The sequence below is a fragment of the Camelina sativa genome, chromosome 6 (genome assembly GCF_000633955.1).
Source record: "Camelina sativa cultivar DH55 chromosome 6, Cs, whole genome shotgun sequence".
NCBI lineage: Eukaryota > Viridiplantae > Streptophyta > Magnoliopsida > Brassicales > Brassicaceae > Camelina > Camelina sativa.
This window is the reverse complement of record NC_025690.1, coordinates 18,806,651-18,816,506: the sequence shown is the minus strand read 5'-3', so window position 1 is coordinate 18,816,506 and position 9,856 is coordinate 18,806,651. Positions and strand designations below refer to the sequence as shown.

General features: G+C 29.0%; 1 protein-coding gene across 1 annotated transcript in view; it reads right to left on the bottom strand.

Annotated features, from left to right (window-relative positions):
* The window catches only part of LOC104792222 (ABC transporter C family member 2), a 13,865-nt gene extending 13,166 nt beyond the window's left edge, over positions 1-699 (bottom strand). Inside the window, exon 1 of the mRNA XM_010518316.2 lies at positions 492-699. The gene's annotated coding sequence lies outside the window, so the exon portion shown is untranslated. The remainder of the gene's footprint in view (positions 1-491) is intronic.

Below are 9,856 nucleotides of genomic sequence, written 5' to 3'. Positions count from 1 at the left end.
AAAAAAAAAAAAAAGCTTTTTTTGGTTCCGAGACCATAGCAATAAAAGAAAAGCTTAAATCTTTACAACTTTAAAAAAAAATCATAAATCAATCATGATGTGCTCAAGTGAGAACAAATGGACCCAGAGTGAGAATGATAATTAAATAACATTCGTAAAAGGGGAATATCGCATTTAATCAATTTCAGAGGACGCAGAATCATCATAAAAAAGGATAGAACAGTGACAAGCAATAAAAGCAAGAACAAGATTGAGAGAGTTCAATCGTTCCACACCAACCAACCAAACATAAAAACCAAAACTTTCATACGAATACATAATAATTATCACGAAAAGACTCTGCATTTAAGACGATATCTCGTAAAAAAAAACGATTTTTGAAATCCACAAAACTAAACTATCAATCCCACTGTCTCGGAAAAAGCTGCAACGGAGAAAAAGAAGGAAACCTCAAAACAAAAAAAACAAAAAAAAAAAGAGGCTTTTTTTACCTGGAGAGATTTGGCAAATCACGAAAAAGCTCAAAAGGGATCTTTTATGTACTCATATGTATGGCCCTGACTCTGAGAGAAATATAAAAAAAGGTGCCTGGGTGTGTGTCTCTTTTTGTTTTTGATTCTCTCAGAGAGAGAGATTACTGAAGAATATTAGAGAGATATAGGGAGAAAGAGAGAGTGATACGTCATCCCTTACGAGAGAGAGGAGAGAGCCAAAGATGTAAAATATATGGACGACAGATAGATGCGAAGGTCTTTTTTATTTAGTTTCCCCCTCTCAGAAAAGACATTATAACCATTTTACTTAATTAACCACTAATTTTTTAATTCATTTCCTTAAAACTATTCTATGTGGAATTATTATCAATAATGGTATTGACTATTGACCAAGCTTGATTTAATATAAGTACCATTTGAGGCAAAAAAAAAACAATTGTATAAATTTCCTCTTATAACAGTTTGGTTTTCTGTTTCAAATTAAATTACATTAAAAAGCTATTAAAATAAAAGTTACATATTTCTATAAAAATATGTATTAATTAAAAAAAAAGTTTTTTTGTGGATAAAATTGAGTTTCGTAATTGTATAATATTTTTTTTTGTCATCTAGTATTATTTTTTTTTATTTTGCATGAATTTTGTTTCAATGCTATTTGATTGGGATTTATATTTTGGAGCTATGTTTAGAAAGATAAAATATCTGTTAGTAGAGATTAGTAGTTGTCAAAAATACTTTCAACGTCTTAAATATTTTAGACAAAACTCTTTTTTTTTTTAATTAAAAACTGATAGAAACTAATATCGTTTTTGTCGATGTCGATGAACTGATTGTGTTTATCACTTCATTGATTCCGACAGCGTCATTGCTTTTGTCGAAGTCGGTGGACTGATTGTTCTTTGCTTCCATGTTTTTTATCCTTTTTTGCCATGGAACCAAACCATAGGTCTTGCTTCATTGTATCATTTTAATGATTTACATTCTCCGCAAAAAAAAAAAGCTAATATCGTTCGTTAATTTTAAATTAACGTACCTACGAATGATTAATCATGTCACATGATTTCTGATAAGGTTAATTCCAATTAAGCAATTATGCTGTTCACGTGCAATGAAAATACCCCAATATATGTTTTATTTCTTTCACCTGCACCGTTTCGTATCGTTAGTTTCTTGATGCAAAAGAGGTTATTAAATTAGTGTATTTCGTGTGGCTGCTGTTCGACGAACAAAGACTGATCTGTTTTTTGTTCATACAGATTTCAAAAGTTCTAAGTTCCAACACGTTAATCTAGTAAAACTAGCTAGAGAGTATCATATAGATGTATAAAGAGGTTGATTTTGCATGCACCATAAAAATAATTGATTTCAATAATAAGGAATGCTACAAAAAGAAAGCTCCAAAAGGTTTTCTCTCGTCTGTCATCTCCCCCGGGGGTTGGCAATTTCCGTTTGTTGTGGGCGGGCACTTCACCATGTGGTTGGTGAGCATTTAGGGGTACCTTAGTCCTTTATGCCACGTACAACTACAAATCCCAAACTTCCCAACTTATAAGATCCCACGTATAAACTGTTTTAAGGATAATAATGCATTATGCATATGGTAATGTGTAACTTGTATTTGTACTTTGTGAGTAATCAAAAATATGTGCCAAACTACGTTATATGTCCTAACAGCGTGATACATTTCGTGCGTGATTGAGTATATTGTAGTGCATGCAAAATCAACCTCTTATACATCTGAATACTCTATGGTATATTACTAGACTAACGTACGTGTTACAACTTAGAACCTTTAAAATCTATATGGACAAAATAGATCATATCTTTGTTCGTCTAACTCCACTTCAACTCAAATCTGAAATTTTATTCTTAATTAACACAAATTAAATCATGCATGCCCCAAATTTATTTGAATTTTAAAGGAGGCTCGTCTCTAATATTTTTTATCCCTTTTGCATTTTTGTTGCCGCCATCACCATCTCTCCATCACCCATGATATGAATTGTTGTTTTAAATCGGCTCTAAACCGTCTTGATCCTGAAGTAGTGATATCAATTTAAATTCTATGGCACGTAGACGTAGGGAAGATTATATGCTGACCAACGGAAGGATAAAGTAACTTAAATATCTATCACATACAGGCACCGTTTCTTTTTATATGCTTTTTCGTCCACATACACACATGTGAAGATATCTTTGGGTTTGGAACCAACCACATCATTTTGTAAACTTTGCCACAACAAAAAGCAAAATGAGATTTGTTTTCTAAGCGAATATTTGAGAACCATTGACTTACTCATCCCTAACTAAAGCTATCACTTTTTCTTGATATTGATAGATACATTTTTTGATATCATATGTATAGTATTATATTGCTTGATGTTTTTTTTTTTCAATATTTGTTATAGTAGTCAACATAATACAACAATTTAACTGAAGTGGGTATAAGTTAGTTCAACCATGGTAGTCAGCATATATAATGAAACAATTAATACTAACGTGGTATTGAACAAATAAACAAACCAAGTTCTCAAACAAATTTTGTCCCTAACGAACCATGGGTTCATGAGCATGATGAATCACTTCATGCCGACCATGATTTGGATCAATTCCTAGTACACTAATATCTCCGCAATCCCGTTTGGTTTACTAAGCATTGTTAGCACTAGATATAAGCTCTGATTAGTATCACAATTTTAGGTCTTTAAATAGCCACTTTTTTGCCGATCAAACTTTTTTTGCTTTTATTTTTTTAAAAACATTGAAAGCCATTTATTTTTTTTCTTTTCTTGTTTTCCTTTTTTTTAAGCGTCAAAACTCATGCTTTAAAAATTAAACAATTCCAAAGCATTCTTTTTTTCTCCTTTTTATATTTAAAAGCTCTCCAAAAGTATCTTTTTACATGTTTTATTTTTATAAATTAATTATTCTCATTTTTTTATCTTTATAACAAAATAACATTCAAACAATGCCTTGATTAGTGGTAAATGGATTTTTGACTGCTCATATAACTACTCAATGCATTTTATATTTTTGCATTATTTCAAATTTTAATAACTTAATAAATTGATGTCTGCAACTTCAGCTATTTATTTCTTATTCTTATAATTATTTGTTTTTAATTTTTTTTTCAAACAAAATCACATATTTGATTGACTTATATTTTTTAGAATTTTAATTTATCATTAATAAAAATTATTTTGTCATTAAAGTGCTATATGAATTAATTTTTGACATAATATATATTCATTAATAATAATAAAAATAACAACTACAACTTTAAAAGTTATTGGTAAACAATCAGATTTTAACAGTTAAAGTTTCTACAGTCAAAGCATCTACAGCCAAATTCTCTGCAGTTAAAATTTTAAAGTTAAAGTCTCTACAACCAAAAGTAACAGCCGTAATGATATTTTATTTTTTACAAAACATTTGTGAGTTTGATTTTGGATGGTGACGCAATGATACACTAACAAAAACAAAGTAGGTTATATGTTATAATTGGATAATAATAGTTTTTTGACCCCCCCCCCCCCCAAAAAACAGGTTTTTTCATCCGTGAAAAATTAAAGACTTTATTATTATGTAGTTCTTGCGCCAGACCATTGAACTTGAATCGGGGAAGTAATACATATATATTGCTGCTCTAACAGGAATTCCAACAGGCCTTTAAACCCTCAAAATTTGAGGGGTTTTTAATTCCAACAGACCTTTAAACTCTTAATTTTTAAGAGTTTGAATAGTGAACCTCAAATTTGAGGGTGCACTATTGAGCCCCTTAAAAATTTATATATTTTAGTCCTTATAATTTTATATCTTACAAATAGTTCTATTAAGTTTAATTGTTTGAAATATATCTATATAAATACAATTGTTTGATTTATCTATATAAATTCTATTATTTGAAATATATCTATATAAATTTTATTCTTTGAATACATCTATGGAAATAATTATATTGAATAACTTTATATTTTACATGTAAATTTATTATATATATATATATATATATATATATATATATATTAGATGTTGTTTTATCATATAAAATGTTGTATTTTATTAATATTGTTTGATATATTTTTTAATTGTGTATTTTATATTTATCTATGAAAGTTTTGTGATTATAACAAATTATTGATAAGATTGTGTATTATAGTGTAAATAGAAATTTTTTTAGAAATATATTTGAGGGTGTACCATTGGAGTAAGTCACCTTTAAACCCTTATTTTGAAGATGGACTCCCTTTAAAATGAAGTAATTGTTGGAGATGCCCTAAAACCATTGAACTGAGACTAGCGTTAGTGTATACTGTGTATTAGTCATAACATTGTTCGCCATTTTCTCCAAATAGTTTTGTGTCTAATCTAATCTGCTTTTATTGGTTTTAAATTTTAATTCATGGGTTTTAATTGATGGACTCTAGTTTTAAATAATACTAGGTCCAGACCCGCACGTACGTGCGGAATTATGTTCGTAAACAAATTTATAAATTATAGAATCAATAATTCAAACTCATATAATATTTGAATATTTAGTAATCCCTAAGTTCAGACCCGCATGTACGTGCCAAATTATATTTATACATATATTTATTTAGTCTAATATTTATAACTCAAATTTATATTTGTTTGGTTTCAATCCGGTTTGGGAATCCAGATGACTTGTGAACCATAATAATCACTTAAATTTCTATGAAACGTATAAACAATCAAGCTCGATAAAAATCTGCCAAAAATAATTAAACATTGTCAACTGGATAACCTAAATAGAGATGTAAAAAGGATCAACCTCAACATGTTAGACCAGCCCAACAGATTTTAAAATCTTTTGACCCAAAAAATCCGTTCTGTTAAATCTACATGAATAATTAGTATGTCCAAAAACTCGAATTGAAGACATGAATATAAAATCGATTTTTGTTCGGACTTTAACATGTTCTTCGGTTAGCAACGGTTAGCATAGACATTCAGATAATTGTTCAGTTTTGGTTAGTTTGGATATAGTAATATAATAACTATTCGATATTTAATAAATTTCAGTTCGGTACAAATATTTAATAGATAACCGCAACTAACCGAAGTTACGGAATATAACCAAAAAAATACAAAAACTGAAAAATAATATAATCAAGGAAAAATAAATTTTAATCCATGGGTTTTAATTGATGGACTCTAGTTTTAAATAATATGAGCAAGCATCTTTAGGCTTCGGAGATCACATCTATTTTGGTCATTTGTTTGCTGACATGTCAAGTGATTATTGGGATTTTAACACAGACGATTGCATTTCAACGAGTAAGGCCCATTAAAACCTTTCGGGCTTTTATATCTTACAATTACAGAAGAAATTAGATGGAAGTAGAACAACTTGAAACAAGGTTCTAAAATTCTTGAAGTCCCAAAACAAGAGACATGTGGAAAAAAAATAAACGGAAAACATTCAAAACTGTAGAGTGATAACTTTTCTTTTTTTTGAGTGATAACTTTTCTAAAGGCATCTTGAATGAATTGAATGACATACGCTCTTATATATTAATTAAGATATCTTTTCTTATCGCTCTTAATCTAGGATCTTTAATATGTTCCTCAAAGTGGTAGCTTTCTTAGCCCGTCTAATTCAGTGAATGGAATAACATAAGATAAGTTTCTTATGTATTAGGTTATCTTCATTCTCGTTGTTATTTTTTGGAGAGCAAACATAACTTCTAGAAGACAGACAAAGCTCTGAGAGCAAACTAGTGGTAATGAAGTACATCCGGGAGTGAGTAATCGAAGAACTTGCAAAGGTCTTACAATATTGCTGATGAGAGACCTCTCCAAATATGATAGTTAAGGTTAACCATATGTTTTGTTCAACAAAAAAAAACATATGTTTTGCATTATAGTATTAAGAATAAATTAAAAGCCTTAACACTATATTTTTACTTTCGACAGAAATATTTAATACTTAATGGCTTACATAGAGATGCATACCGCATTCGTTTGTTCGTTTGTCTCCTAAACCATATTTCGTTCAGATTATAGTTTTAACTTTGAAATACGATTCAGTTTCATCATATCCAAGACTGATTGTGTTTGACTGCGTACATATAGACTGTTGACATTTTACATTTTTTTAATTTTGTTTATATAAAACGTAAAGAGTAATGGTCCGGCAGAATCTATTGGTTTGATGTGGAAAAAAAAAACGATTTACAATGTTAATGAGAGAGGTTAAAATATTGGAGGAGACATGGGAACAATGTCAACAGTTTTGGGAAGTAATAAATTAATAATACATATTTAAATTAACAACTCATCTCCTAAAATATTTTTCTTAAATCACAAGCATATTGTAGAATTCCAAGGGAAAGAGTTGGATTCTCAATGATTTTCCAATTTTAGGTACCTTTGGCGAAGTCTACAACGACTACACACATACTCTAATATATGCAGAGTCTATATTGTCTACTTTATATTATAGGGACTTTGTTTCAATTTTAATTGACTAGAAGACGAAATACGCATTAAGTTTTAGTTTTATGGTATATTCATCATTTGCGTTAGTTATTAATACGTATTCCATTTAAAAATATTTTAAAATTTGTTATGTTCGTTTGGTGAATAAGCTGATGCCATGATTTTTGCAAATAATTATATGTAGATGTAGTAATAACAATTCGTTTGGACATTAGTATATTTTAATAATAATGCCATAAAAATTCGATCTGTTTTCTAAACACATTTTGTCCGTTTGTCGGCTTACCACGGCAGCGGGAATATTGGCGGCCGGTTTGCCCTCTTGATTAGTATATGTTTAGATAGCTGATTACTAACATCATACGTACAATACCAGTTAATTAACAACAGAGAACAGCAGCAGCAAGTGAGTAATAACTTCGGAGCCTTATACGTAACTTCCCTAGCTACGGTACATATTATATGTAGAATAATATGATTTTTCTAGGAAAGTGGTTTATTTATTTGTCTCTATGTTCTTCCTGGATTATTAAAATGTGATTAGCTCGACGATTAAGGTGGAAAAGTAAAGTATTCTAACGTCTATCCACTTTTTCATGCAATAATTTGCGTCCAAATATTTTCACGTTAATGGTTTACTAAAAAACTATAAAGAGACTCATGAAACGACAAGGAAAGTATATAAAGAACAAAGGTTTATTGTCCAAAAAAAAAACAAAGGTTTATTTAAAACCAAACAAAAAAGGTTACCACTAGATAAATCTGAAACAAACAAAAAAAACTCAAAATCTCTGTTAAATGTTAATCAACAATTACAAATTCTATCGCCCAGAGTAAAATTATAAATTTAATAAAAGTACGTTTAACCGAAATTAATTATCTATATTACCAAACAAAAAATGACTATAAAGCCAACTATCAGTCTATCACTTAGTTTACTAACAAAAAAAAAGTTCTTTATGGTAAGTTCAGATAGACGAAATCCAAAACTAGTCAATCACATGCCTATAACTAGAACTTTAAATTATACACTTAAATCGTTTATAAGGACAAAATAAAATAATTGCTGATGGTTTATAGATGACGAGATTCGATCCTAAAGACCTATAAACCGAGCTATGTCCACAAAACAAAATTTAAAGTACAAATTTTAAACAAAAACGAAAAAAAAAAGAAAAAAAAACACAAGAAAAGAAAATAAAGAAGAAAAAAAACGAATTGAACATTACCGTTGTCATGCGGCAACCCTTTGCTTTAGCAACAGTTATTAATAAACAATTTTTGAATACCCTAAAAACAAAAAAAAAGGGGTAGGAGATAGGACGAGAAGACAAAAAATTGTTGATATCATACTAATCTATAAAGTACGACGTACCATAATTGATTAAGCGTATATATATATATATATATATATATATAAGAATCGACCTCAAATATTGACAAACAATTTGACTGCATAAATTGTTGAAAATATAATATTCTATGATCTTTCATAACCTTTAAAATATAATATTGTAAATGTAAATCTAATGATGTGCCAAAGATACAATGAGAAGCACATCGCTTAATTTGTGGAAAATGATTACTTACTTATTCACACTTGCATGAATCTTGAAAGATGACCTAGAGACACAGAATATTAAAGGGTTAAAACCGTTAGGGTGTAACGCTATGTTTTTTTAGCAAGATTATGTTGTCAATGATAAGGTTGTTCTTTTTTCAAGTAGATGGTTTTACTTTTTTGAAGTAGATGCCAATATTATTTGGTCTGGATTTCTTATAGACCAAATCCAGGGTGCTTCAAATTAGTATTATATGCCATTGTGGTCCAGAGGATCTCACATGTTGGGATTTACCTTTACTTAACTTTACTAATTTTATAAGTGATCAATTTTTTTTATAAATCTTGTTTTCAACATAAAATCAAAACCAAATCTCAAAGAGATCTTTTTGGCAAGGAAAAGGATAGGCACATATAGCCATATACAGTGTATACAATAAGCATGTCTTTTAATCTACAGGCATATTTTTAACACAATTTAGCCATATTTATATATTAAAAAAAAATAATTGTGTTAAATTAGAATATTTAGACGGTTTCACGTTTAATATATTTTTTTGCTTTTGGTTTACATTACAATTGCAATTAATATGATATTTTACTTTTACACTTGACTAGTCATTTTTCAAATGTACTTTCCAATTAAAATTAGTTAGATATCTATCTTTGGAAGCCCTTGTAAATAGAAAAACACTAAGACAGTCACTGTCTTAATAAATATTATAAAATCATTATCATTGTATTTGAAACCCTACTCGTCTAACTCTTGCCAAAATCCAGAAATAAAACATTGTCACACATCCCATGTGACAATTTTTTAGCCGATGATGTGGACCTTGTGAATAATATTGATTAAGAAATTATTTGGTTAGTTTCCCGATTGATCATACAAACAAGTTTCGTGATATGGGTCTAGAGACTTTTAAACAAAAACAAAACAGAAAAGATTTCATGATATGGATCGATTTTATAAAGAAAAAGTCTACCTATTTTCTTCTATACTGCACTAATTAACAAATAAAAAATACACAATTAATAATTATATGCATATGTCATATGTAGTGTGTATGCATATATATATATATGTATCTATTGTTTATATTAATCATTCTCATTCTCAAAGGTTTTGGCATGCCCACAAGCAATCTCACTTGCCATGTCTTTTTTGTTTTATATGTGTATTGTATATGACACTGAAGTGTGTACATATGTAAAGTAAAATTTTTATGTTATTTTACGATACATGTCCATATTTATGTGTGTGTGTGTCACACATATCTAATCAAGTATGTACTTATGCAGGTATATAAATATATTATCTACCGATATATCTATCTAT